The sequence below is a fragment of the Mauremys mutica genome, chromosome 2 (genome assembly GCF_020497125.1).
Source record: "Mauremys mutica isolate MM-2020 ecotype Southern chromosome 2, ASM2049712v1, whole genome shotgun sequence".
NCBI lineage: Eukaryota > Metazoa > Chordata > Testudines > Geoemydidae > Mauremys > Mauremys mutica.
In genome coordinates, this window is record NC_059073.1 from 168,908,725 (window position 1) to 168,920,956 (window position 12,232).

Sequence of the window (12,232 nt, forward strand, 5' to 3'; positions counted from 1 at the left end):
GCACCGTGAATTTCTACCTCACAATCCCGGTACAGCTTGAGATCCAGGGGAATACTACCAGGGTGACTGCAGGGGTGGTCACCAAGCTCCCCTACCCTGTCTTAATTGGTAGGGACTTCCCTGGGTTTGAGAGCTTACTTACCCCAATAGAGCCAGGGGAGGGTAGCAACCCCCAGGCTGAGACGGAGGCACCTACAAATAGCCTCACCCCAATGTTTGCCGAATTTGCTCCAGAGTTATTCTCATCCTCTGAGAAACCCCGAAAGTCTAGGCAAGAAAGGAGGGCAGATAAAAGATTAGGGACCAGGATTCTAGCAGAGAACCAAAAAACTTCCCTTGTGGGTAGGTGAACCCACTCAGGAGGCCAGGAGATAATTCAGGCCAGGGAGGACTCAGAGGCGGTTCCTAGCCCAGGGAGGACTCAGAGGCGGAGCAACCCAGGGGGAAGAGTAGAAATAGGCCCCCTAGAATTAGGTCAGATCGGTACCGCATGTGAGAATTTTGGGCAGGACCAGGCCAATGATCCTCTATATGCAAATATGAGGGAGGAGGTAGTGGAAATAAATGGCGTACCTGTGGAAGGAAAGATCAAAGGCCCAAGGCCATATTATGTGCTCAAATGCAATCTCTTGTACAGGATAGAGCAAATACGAGGGGAAGTAGTAGAGCAACTCTTAGTCCCACAGAAACACACAAGGGCAGTACTAGAGTTAGCTCACAGTCATCTATTTGGGGGACATCTAGGAGTAGACAAGACACTGGATAGAGTCCTAAGAAGGTTTTATTGGCCAGGGATACGTGCAGAAGTCCAGCGCTATTGTGCCTCCTGCCCTGAATGCCAGTTGCATAGCCCCCGACCTTACTTGCGGGCCCCATTAGTACCTTTGCCTATTATTGAAGTCCCTTTCGAGAGGATAGCCATGGACATAGTGGGCCCACTGGAAAGATCGGCACAGGGCCACCAAAACATACTAGTCATCCTTGACTATGCCACGCAGTATCCAGAAGCCATTCCTTTAAGAAACCCCACATCCAAGGCAATAGCAAAAGAACTACTACAGGTTTTTGCCGAAGTGGGCATCCCTAAGGAGATCCTGACAGACCAAGGAACCCCGTTCATGTCAAAACTAGTGAAGGACTTATGTGCCCTACTCCGCATCCAGGCCATACGGACCTCAGTCTACCATCCACAAACAGATGGACTGGTCGGGCGGTTTAATTGTACTCTTAAAAGTATGATCCGGAAGGTGGTAGCACAGGATGGGAAAGACTGGGATACCCTTCTACCGTATCTAATGTTTGCTATACGGGAAGTCCCCCAGGCGTCCACTGGTTTCTCTCCCTTTGAACTACTATACGGACGCCACCCACACGGGATATTAGATATCGCCAAGGAAGACTGGGAAGAACAACCCAACCCAGGAAAGAATGTCATTGAGCACGTGATACAGATGAGAGAGCGAATAATTCGAGTAACCACTATAGCACGAGAACATTTGGAAAAAGCACAAGAGGCCCAGCGGACATATTACAACCGTAGGGCGAAAGTACAGAGATTTCAGCCGGGGGAACGGGTGATGGTGCTAGTGCCAACAGCAGAAAGCAAACTCCTAGCCAGCTGGCATGGACCATATGAGATAGTGGAAGCCATTGGGGAGGAGGACTATAAGGTCAGACAACCAGACCGCCGAAAGCCAGAGTAAATCTACCACGTCAACTTACTGAAGCCCTGGCGTGACCGAGAGATGTGTCTGGTCATTTGAGGAGCTCCACCCCAGACAGACGACCCACAGGGGTAGGTAAAGATATCTCCTGAATTAACCCCAGAACAACGAACAGAGGTCATTGAGATGATCCACCGGAACCAGGACATGTTCTGTACACAACCGGGCTGTACGACACGGGTCCAACATCATATTGTCACCAGCCCCAGAGTAAGGGTGACGATAAGACCGTACCAAATATTGGAAGCTAAAAGGGAAGAAATTAGGATGGAAGTGAAGAAGATGCTGGAACTCGGGGTTCTTGAAGAATCCCACAGTCAGTGGTCCAGCCCTATCGTCCTAGTCCCCAAGCCTGATGGCACCCTGAGGTTTTGCAACAACTTCCAGAAATTGAATGAAGTATCCCAATTCGATGCCTATCCAATACCACGCATTGACGAGCTAGTTGATCAGTTAGGCAAGGCCCGATACCTAACCACTCTGGATCTGACCAAAGGATATTGGCAAATTCCCCTGGCCAAGAATGCCAAGGAAAAGACTGCCTTCTCTACACCCGATGGCCTGTTTCAATACACTGTTCTCCCTTTCGGACTCCATGGGGCCCCTGCAACATTCCAACGACTTATGGATAAGTTACTGCAACCCCATGCCAAGTATGCTGCCGCCTATCTAGACGACATAGTCATCCATAGCCCTGACTGGGAAACGAACCTAGGAAAAGTAGAAGCAGTGCTAGACATCCTGCGGAAGGCCGGCCTCACTGCTAACCCTCTCAAGTGCGTGATAAGACTAGCTGAGGCCAGATACCTCGGGTATGTAGTAGGGAGAGGTTTGGTGAAACCTCAATGGAACAAAGTGGAGGCAATACAAGGTTGGCCTCGATCAGTCCGCAAAAAGTAGGTCAGAGCATTTCTAGGGATAGTAGGATACTATCGGAGAGTCATCCCTCATTTCGCCACAAAAGCAGGGCCATTGACGTATCTGATAAAAGCTCGGGGCCCTGAGATAGTAAAGTGGACTGATACGACAGAAGAAGCATTTGCAGATTTAAGGACAGCCCTATGCTGCCATCCAGTACTCATAGCCCCAGACTTGGAGAAGGAATTCATCCTACAAACAGATGCCTCGGAGGTAGGGCTAGGAGCCATCCTTTCACAGATGGTACGGGAGGAGGAACACCCAAACCTCAGCCGGAAACTCCTCCCCAGGGAACAAAAGTACGCTGTTGTTGAAAAGGAATGTCTGGCGGTAAAATGGGCTATGGAGACTCTCCGCTACTATCTACTGGGGCAGCGGTTTACCCTCGTGACAGACCACGCCCCGCTCCAGTGGATGCACAGAAACAAGGAGAAGAACACAAGAGTGACTAGGTGGTTCCTATCCCTGCAGCCCTTCCATTTCCGGGTACAGCAAAGGGCTGGAAGCCAACATGGCAACGCTGATGGCCTATCGCGACAACACTGCCTCTCATCCCAAGTAGCCCAACCCCATGGTGTTGAGCGGGGGGTGGGGGGGAGATATGTGACACTAGTGGGGCAAGTAATATTCCAATTCAGGGGCAAGAAATGGTACCCTGAACACCCCCCACAAAGAAGAGAGAGCGCGAGACCCATCATAATAGTGCCGACAATTTGCCACTCAATCTTCAATATATTGAAACATCATATTCCCCACCATTTTTCAAAGTCAAGAGCTGCTCTGTGGTCTTGGAGATTTCCTTTGCAGGAGGCTTGCTGAACAAAGGAAGTATATTTCACTAGATAAGCTCTGTTAGTGGTTTGCTTTTTTGTCTTTCAGTCTCTATTTTATAAATGTGGTGTACTGTTGCCGCCCGATCTTCTCAACTGCCTTCACAGAGGCAATCACACCAGAGTCTGCAATGTCTTTGGTGTCCAGTTTAAGTAAGTTTACATTCTCTTCTGAGAAGGGGTTGCCTATGTCTTCTACGAGCTCAACAAGAGCCTTGACATGTCATGCAAAAGAACCTGGACACCTTTTACCTCTTATGGTCCTTTAGACCCTTTTTGGGTGGTTCCTTTCTCTGCTGCAGCTTCAAATTCTCCTATCGACCTGGCCATCTCTTGTCCGCTATCATCCAGGGCTGAAGGGCCTCTAAACTTTGTGTTAGACCAATAGCTCCACCATTCCTTTTGAATATGGCATTATTTTGCTTATGATCTTGGTCAAGCACAATTGCAGAGAAAATATGGTGTGTCTTGCAAACTGTGTAGTTCCAGGGAGCCATCTCCTCTCCACCAGGGATGCACAGAGACATGCTACTGACTCCTAGAAAGTGTCTTATGTAACACATATTGGGTATGCCCACCTAGTAACTGCCAGCAGTCTGTACATCCTGCTTCAAAATGCATGCATACATACAGTATACCTAAGTTCTCAAGGAAGATGAGGTCCCCATGGTAGATGATAAATGGTCTGATAAGCAAAAATCAAAAAACCCAGTGTTCCACTTCTGAAATAAACACTTCACTTTATTGACCTATATGCTGTCAATCCTCCAGACAAACTTTGCTCTCCACATTGCCTTGGAAAGCTCCCTGGTTCTTTGCATTAGATTGTACCAATTATGCACTTTGGGTGCCTGTTCACCTCTGAAATACGGTAAGCCTTCAAACAGTGCATCCAGACTCATCAAGGAGGGTGTCGAGAGGTGTCCAGCAAGGGAACTATAATTCAATGACTCACCTTCATGAAGCCACACCAGGGGAATTGCTCAACCTTGCCTGGGGACTCAGCAATGCCCTCCAGATATGCCTGGACTTGTGTTCTCCAAGTACATGGGACTGAGGGTATAAAACAGAACACAGTGGCCACATGCTTGGCCTTTTCTCCTCCTCCCCCTATGCTGAAAGCAACAAGGACACTGAGAAGACTGAAGACTCCGACATAAGAGACTGACCCAGGTTTCAAGGGTGAAATCTGTGTACTATGAACTGCAATATCCAGTGGGGTGAGAAAAACTGCTTAATCTAGATGTCCACTTGAGAGTTGTTGAGAGTTTAGACTGCATGCTTTTATTTTATTTTGGTAACCACTCTGACTTTTTGCCTATCACTTAAAATCTTTTGTAGTCAATAAACTTGTTTTATTATTTATCTATCTTTACCAGTGTGTTTGCCTGAAATGTTTGGTAAATCTGCTCAGGTTTACAAAGGCTGGTGTTCATCCACTTTCTATTGATGAAGTAGTGAACCAATTAATACATTTGTACTGCTCATCTTGAGCAGTGCAAGATGGTGTGTTCCTGAGGTACCAGGCTGGGAGCTGGGAGGATTTGGCTGGTGCCTTCCTCTGTGTGATTCATGAGTGGCTCTGGGAGCATTCATGCAATCTAGCTGGGTGTAGGGCTTCACATGCAGTTGTGCTGAGTGAGAACAGCAACTGGAGGGGTTTTCTGCTGGTCACTCACAAGGCACTGTGAGAGACAGTCCAGGCTGGAGATTTAAGGGGGCACAGCAGTCCCACAGACCCAGGCTGCACTCTGGGGATCCTGTCACACTGACCACTGGGTTATGGGATATTCTGGTGTGGGTTGCTCTTAGTTTCTCTTTTAGAAGCCATTCCACTTTGTATAAATAGTTGAATAGTCATTTGGCTAGAAAGAAAACAGTGAAAATGACTCTATAGTCCAGAGGTTAGGGCACTCTCCTGGGATATGAGAGACTCAAGTAGTTCTACCAATGATTATTTATACAAAATGGAACAGCTTCAACATGCAAGATTGAGAGAGCTCCACCTAGATTATCCTATAAACTAGTGGTTAGGGAATTTTCCTAAAAGATTGTAGAGAAGGATTCAAATCATCATGTGCTGTGGGGGTTTGAACATGGGTCTCTCAAAGCCTGAGTGAGTGAATTAACCACTGAGCTAAAGATTATAAGGGGTATGTGTTTTGCTATCATCACTGCCTTTCTATCTGGCTGTGTTTTGTGCCAGGCCTGATCTGTTAGATGACCCCTGAGAACGTCTACCAGATCAGGTTCCACAGGCAAGCTAGGAGGGAGAATGTTGGATTTGAAGATTTCCTCCCCCGTCCCCAGAGCTTAGTTGCTGGGAATCAGGACTTAGTTGGCTTTAAGCATGCTCACTGGCAGATTGTTAGACTCACTGAAGACTTTATCAATGAAAACTTAATGACCTACAGAGTTTGGCAGCAGCTGAGCAGAGGTTTTGAAGATCTGCATTTTGGACTTAGGCACCTAAGCACTAATTAGATACCTACATCCCTTTATGGATCTACCTCTGTGAAGTCACTGGTTTTAATGAGGACCAGGTAATCTTCAAGCTATCACCTGATCCCTGGCTTCACAGCCTCATCTGGAAGGCAGCTGATTAGCTACAGGTGGAACTAGGCCCTAACTCTCCTTAAAGAGTCCACCGTCCTGCAAGAGAAAGGTTTGATACTAGATGTTTGCAATGTTTCTTCAGCTTTTTTTGCTACCCAGGAGGCACTTTTTCTAAACAAGAAATCTTTCCATGCTTAGTAAATCTGTTTTAGTTGATTTCCTTTGAATTTTGTCTCTCCATAAAACACTACTTCATTATTGGTTATGGTCTGATCACTTACCAAAGGTTTGGTTGTGGTGTATTTTTTGTAATTTTATTTCTAAATGAGTTTAGGTCTCATAAAAGAGAGTGATTAAAAAACAGACCTAGGCAGAGTGCAAGCAGCTACCCTGCAATTTCCTCGCCCAACTCTACTCTGATCTAGTGACACTACTTTTTCTAGTCCTGACAACAGACTAATTGTGCCAAAAACAGTAATGGTTTTGATGTAGCCATCTCAGCAAAATCGCCCTAAATAAACTTGTTTTAAAGGAACAGGATACAAATATTCTGACTGAGATATTGCTGATCTAAGCTTGAACAATCTGTTTTGTGTATCTCTGTATTATTTTTAAAAGAGTTCTCCAGCTTCTGTGCAGCTGTCAGCTTAATTCCAGTTGTTTTTGTTTTGTTTCCAGTCTAGATGCTTCCTTGGTACTCATGTTTTCTGCTTTCTGGTGCTGGCCACATCCCTCTGCAGTCAGTGATTTGACTGTGTTGCTTCAGTTCAGGTTCTGTTCTATTAATTTATTAAGTTTTTAATATATTTGCTTTAAAATTGAATGGGGTTCAGGGTTTTTTTGCTCTGATTTTGTTATAAAATGAAATTTGATTATAATCCATCTTTATTAGTTAAGAATATATGCTGCCAAGAATGGGACAGTTACCACTCATATGTTACATACAACACTCCTATTAATACATCCCAGAATGATGTTAGTCTTTTCTGCAATTGCATCACATTGTTATAACCCCAGATCCTTTTCAGCAGTATTGCCACATAACCACTTCTCCATTTTGTAGCTGTGCATTTGATAGTTCCTTCCTAAAAGAAGTACTTTGCACTTGACTTTATTGCATTTCATCTTGTTGATTTCAAACACATTCTCCAATTTCTCAAAGTAACTTTGAATTCTAATCCTGTTCTCCAAAGTGCTTGCAACTCTCCTTGCTTGGTCTCATCTGCAGATTTTATAAGTATACTCTCCACTCCATTATCCAAATCATAAATTAAAATATTGAATAACACCAAATCAAGAACACGCCTCTGTGGGATCCCACTCGATGCATCCTTCCAGTCTTACAGCAAACCATTGATAACTACTCTTTGAGTATAGTCTTTCAACCAGTTGTGAACTCACTTTATAGTAATTTAAACTAGACCACATTTCCCTAGTCTGATTGTAAGAATGTCATGGGTAGACTATGTTTAAAAGTCTTACTAAAATCAAGTTATATCACATTTATTGATTTATTCCTATCCATTAGGCCAATAACCCTGTCAAAGAAGGAAATTTAGGTTGATATAGCATGATTTGTTCTTGACAAATCCATGCTGGCTGCTATTTACAATCCTATTATCCTCTACATGCTTACAAACTGTTCCAGTATCTTTCCTGGTATCAAAGTTAGATGGACTTTTCTATAATTTTCCAGGTCCTCTTTGTTTTCCTTTTTAAAGATAGGTACTATATTTGCCCTTCTCCAATCCTATGGGTCCTCCCCTGTTCTCCATGAGTTCTTAAACATCATTGCAAATGGTTCTGAAATTGCTTCAGCTAGTTCTTTATGTACCCTAGGATGAATTTCATCATGTCTTTCCAACTTAGATATATCTAACTTATCTAAACATGTTTTAACTTGTTCTTCCCCTATTTTGGCTTGTTTCTTTCTCCTTGTTGTTAATATTAATTGTGTTGAATATCTGGTCACCATTAACATTTTTTGTGAAGTCTGATGTAAAATAGGCATTAAGCACCACAGCCTTCTTGATGTCATCAGTTATTAGCTCTCCTTCCCATGAAGTAGAGGATTTACACTTTTCTTCATTTCTCTTTCTCCTAATGTATTTAAAGAACTTCTTATTGTCTTTTTTATCCCTTGGTATGTGCAGCTCATTTTGTACCTTAGCCTTTCTGATTTTGTCCCTACATGCTTGTGCTATTCTTTTGTACTCTCCTTAGCAATTCGCCAATATTTCCACTTTTTATAGGATTCCTTTTTGATTTTCAAGTAATTAAAGAGCTCCTGATGGAGCCATATTGGCCTCTTACTGTTCTTCCTCTCTTTCCTTCATATTAGAATAGTTTGCAGTTGTGCCTAGTATTGTCTACTTGAGAACCTGCCAGCTCTCCTAAATTCCTTTTTTCCTTAGATTTTCTTCCCATGGGACCTTACCTACCAGCTCTCTGAGTTTGTTAAAGAAAGCATCTTTACTTCAGCTTTATGACTAGTCCAAACAAGCCAAGGTAGCAAGAATTCCTGAATCTTCCCAGAATCTTGTCTCCTTGTGCATACTACAACATAATTTCATACTGTGAAAGAGTGAGAATCTCAGTAGACCAATCTGCATATTTTCTTCAGTGGAACTCAGAAGTCATCCGACGAAGTGGGTATTCACCCATGAAAGCTCATGCTGCAAAACGTCTGTTAGTCTATAAGGTGCCACAGGATTCTTTGCTGCTTTTTCAGAAGTCAATGATATCCCAGAAATTAATTTATATTAGCTTTTACAATTTCTCTGTATTATAAAATGCTTCATATTTAGGGATAGATTGTGCTGAGAGGACTACCATGTAGACTGACTGGATGAAAGTCACAGTGCTGCCAGACTCAGACTATGGAGCAGAGGAACTCATACTCTTTCAAGAGATATGGGACTCAAATAGTTTACATTCATCCAAATCCTAACTATTCCTGGGATGGGGAGGAATCATCTAAGAATACCATGCCTTTGGATAGCCCTGAAATCAGGCATTTGAGATTCAATACCTGCACCCAAAACATTAGTAATCAGGGCAAGAGAAAACAGTAGCATCAGGCTCATACTGATGAACACAAAGTTGGCCATCTACAAAACCACTATCATCCACTTTTTGATTTTGGAGGAGAAATAACCAATCAGGAAGGACTCCAGAAGGAGTACAAGATGAAGTCTTACCCTGTTTTTACCACTCTTATTCCCCTCTAATGCTTTATTCGGGAGATGTCCCACCTCAGAAACAAACACATTTGAATGTGTCTACATGATCTGTGAAGCAAAGGACAAGAGAAACCTGGGACTCCTTGGAGTCCACATATCTACAGTTGATGAAGACAAATGTTGGGAAGGGAAACATCTTTATGTACAACACATTCAGCATTCAGCATAGATTCTTCTCATTCCCTGAAAGAAAAATACTGATCATTTTCTGACATGTTAGCACATAAGAGAATTCCCATTCCAAAAAGCTGACTTGAGTTTAATTTAGTAGATACAGGTTATTTAATGCTCATGTTTTTCTGCAGAGTATAAACTGATCAGAATCTTCCAAACAGCAAGGAGCAGCTATTTTAGGATCACATATTGTGGAATTATGCTACATATCTGACAGTTACCATATGTGATTCTGGAATACATATATGCCTCTTCTGTGTGAAAATGGCACATCCTATTATGTCAATAGTTGACATACAGGCATTTCTCTTTCTGAATGCTGATGAGGATTAGAAATTCCTAAGGTCATACAGAGAATCCAAGGACCTTGACACCTGCCATTATATAGCTAAATGTTTTTAAGGTGTCTATGGATGACACATTACCTAAGTAGGTTGTCATAAACAGATAGTTAAGGGTTAAGGTCTCTTTTACCTGTAAAGGTTAACAAGCTCAGGTTCACCTGACCAGAGGACCAATCATGGGACAAGATAATTTCAAATCTCTGTGGAGGGAAGTCTTTGTCTGTGTTCTTTGTTTGGGTGTTGTTCTCTCTTTGGATCTAAGAGGGGCCAGACGTATCTTCAGGCTCTCCAAGTTTCCTGAAGTATTTTCTTCTATTCAGTATAGTGAGTATTAGAAAGGCGGATTAGTCTTATAATTAATTTCTGTATTTGCAAATGTGTGTTGGCTGGAGAAATCTCTTTATTTCTGTTTGCTGTTACTTTTGATTATCCTGAGAAAAGGGGGGAGGGAAGTCTCTCCAGTTTTATAAGCTAGACCCTGTAATCTTTTCATCCTGGTGTTACAGAGATAGTGTACTTTCTTTCTTTCTTTTAATAAAATCTTTTCTTTTAATTCCAGTTGTTTTTGTTTTGTTTCCAGTCTAGATGCTTCCTTGGTACTCATGTTTTCTGCTTTCTGGTGCTGGCCACACCCCTCTGCAGTCAGTGATTTGACTGTGTTGCTTCAGCTCAGGTTGTTTGGTTTACAGTTTCCTAACCTTTCTATTCCCGACTGAATAAAAAGAAAACAAAACTTTTCACTTGCAAATGTGGGTAGCTGTGTTTGCTGGCTGAGAGAAGACCAGAAAAACTGGTTTGTCCTGTCTCTCTCAAACTGCTAATGCTCTCTCAGTGGGAATCTCTTTCTAACAAAGCTTGTTAGAAAACTGAATATCTCTGCCTCGCCCTCCCCAGGCTGCTTTCCTGCCCTAGAAGGATAGAACAGCTCTCACTGGCTTTTGGTTCCTAAAAAAAATTCCACCGCTGCCTACCATGTCATAGGTTTATTCCCCACTTTGAACTTTAGCGTCCACAAGATGGGGACCTGCATGGACTTCTCTAAATCCTAGTTCAGATCTGGTACGCTGCCACCAGCTAGAAATTCCAGTGTCTAGCACACACCCTGTTCCCCCAAAACTTTCCCTGGGGAACACAGATCCAAGCTCCTTGGGTCTTAACACAAAGGGAAATAGCCCATTCCCCCACCTCCCCCTCCCTTATCCGTCGGGAGAGATCACCTTGATTCAAACTCCTTGAATCAAACAAAGAGGGATTCTCTTTCCCCCCTCCTCCTCCTCTTCCCCTGAGATTCCAAACAAGGGAAGAAATCAATCAGGTTCCAAAAAGAAAAGATTTTATTAAAAGAAAGAAAGAAAGTACACTATCTCTGTAACACCAGGATGAAAAGATTACAGGGCCTAGCTTATAAAACTGGAGAGACTTCCCTCCCCGCTTTTCTCAGGATAATCAAAAGTAACAGCAAACAGAAATAAAGAGATTTCTCCAGCCAACACACATTTGCAAATACAGAAATTAATTATAAGACTAATCCGCCTTTCTAATACTCACTATACTGAATAGAAGAAAATACTTCAGGAAACTTGGAGAGCCTGAAGATACGTCTGGCCCCTCTTAGATCCAAAGAGAGAACAACACCCAAACAAAGAACACAGACAAAGACTTCCCTCCACAGAGATTTGAAATTATCTTGTCCCATGATTGGTCCTCTGGTCAGGTGTCCGTCAGATTACTGAGCTTGTTAACCCTTTACAGGTAAAAGAGACCTTAAACCTTAACTATCTGTTTATGACATAGGTGATGTATAATTTTGACATATAAAAAATCCATGTTTAATTATCTGTTTGACAAGGTTATTACACAGGACATTTGGCATATACTTTTCTCAGACCATTTCTTTTATGATTAAGTTCTTCTTTTGTAACTCATTAGCCCCAGACAAGAATTTTCAGCTAGCAAGAATGTTTTTGAATGGCTTATTTAACTCCAGCATCCACTATGTCTAAATCCATTTTATCTAATCTATTTATAGAGACAAGGTGAGTGAAGTAATATCTTTTATTGGACCAACTTCTGTGGATGAAAGAGACAAGTTTTCAAACTAGACAGAGCTCTCTTCAGGTCTGGGAAAGTATACAGGCCTGGAAATGTTGGTCAGGGGGTGTGAAAAATCCACCCCCCTGAACAGTGTAGTTAAGCCCACAGTGCTAGGTCAATGGAAGAGTTCTTCTGTCAACCTAGCTACCACCTCTTAGGGAGGTGGATTAACTACACTGATGGGAAAATCCCTCCCGTTGGCGTAATTACAGTGGTGTAGCTGCAGCAATGCAGTTGTGATGCATTAGCATTTTACATGGAGACAAGCCCTCAGAGTGTCACAGTAAATACAAGGTGGGACAGATAGTTAGCATAAGTTAACACATATTGCAAGAGACCATTAAAGGGGA

General features: G+C 42.9%; 1 protein-coding gene across 2 annotated transcripts in view; it reads left to right on the forward strand.

The window, feature by feature from the left end:
• The window catches only part of MED10 (mediator complex subunit 10), a 73,140-nt gene that overhangs the window by 54,454 nt on the left and 6,454 nt on the right, over positions 1 to 12,232 (forward strand). The window contains exon 5 of one of the 2 annotated variants that reach the window (XM_045005556.1): positions 6,707 to 6,721. The exons of the other annotated variant lie outside the window; for it this stretch is intronic. The gene's annotated coding sequence lies outside the window, so the exon portion shown is untranslated. Of the gene's footprint in view, positions 1 to 6,706; positions 6,722 to 12,232 lie in introns of those variants that run through there. 2 annotated transcript variants of the gene reach the window in all.